We start from the raw sequence: 1,214 nt of genomic DNA on the forward strand, positions 1-1,214 counted from the left end.
TCTGAAGGTTTGCATTTTAGTGTAAAGCACACATGTGAATATTTCATTTCATAATAGATGTGTTTATTTTAATATAAAATGTTCATTAATTTATAGTGAGATCTTTTGGTTAACCTGTGTATATTTCCTCCAGTGGTACTTACACAGTTTGAGGAGCAGAAACCTAGAGATTAAAGTTCAAACTGCATCCTTAGTGCCTAGCATGGCACTTGGAACACATTAAATTACAGTTGGGGGGTTTACAGGGACACTGCTTAGCTGGGATTAGCTGTGATGGGCTCCTATGTAAAATTTGCTTCAATGTCTTTGATCAGTTTTTTTTTTTTTTTTTGGTCAAGGTCTCACTCTGTTGCCCAGACTGGAGTTCATGGTATGATCATGGCTCACTGCAGCCCCCAACTTCTGGGCTGAAGTAATCCTCCTGCATCAGCCTCCCAAGTAGCTGGGACTACTAGTGTATGCCACCACACTTGGCTAATTTTTTGATTTCTTGTAGAAATGAATTCTTGTTTATGTTGCCCAGATTGGTCTCGAACTCCTGGCCTCAAGCTATCCTCCCTCCTTGGCCTCACAAAGTGCTGGGATTACAGGCATGAGCCATCACACCCAGCTAGGTTATTCCTCTTTTCTTTTTCTTTTTTTTGTGAGTCGGAGTTTCACTCTGTCCCCCGGGCTGGAGTGCAGTGGTATGCTCACAGCCACCACGGCCTTGATCTAATGGGCTCAGGTGATCCTTTTGCCTCAGCCTTCCAAGTAGTTGGAACCATAGGCATGTGCCACCAAGCTCGGCTAATATTTTGATTTACTGTAGAGACAAGGTCTTGCCATGTTGCTCAGACTGGTCTCGAACCCCTGAACTCAGGCAATTCTCTCGCCTCTGCCTCCCAAAGTGCTGGGATTACAGGCCACCCTGTAATCCCAGCACTTGATTGAGCCACCACGCCTGGCCCTAGTTTATTTTTAAAAATAGCTTTACTGGCATACAATTCATATATCATGTAATTCACCCATTTAAAGTGTGTAATTCAAGAGTTTTCCTTCTTTTCTTTTTTTTAGAGACAGGGTCTCACTTTGTCACCCAGGCTGGAGTGCAGTAGTGTGATCATAGCTCACTGTAACGTTGTACTTCTTGTCTCAAGTGATTCTTCCACCTGAGCCCTCCTAAATAACTAGGACTACAGGTATGTGCCACCACACCTGGATTTTTTTTTTTT

Source organism: Carlito syrichta, unplaced genomic scaffold, assembly GCF_000164805.1.
Source record: "Carlito syrichta isolate Samal-C Ts95f unplaced genomic scaffold, Tarsius_syrichta-2.0.1 Scaffold313183, whole genome shotgun sequence".
Taxonomy (NCBI): Eukaryota; Metazoa; Chordata; class Mammalia; order Primates; family Tarsiidae; genus Carlito; species Carlito syrichta.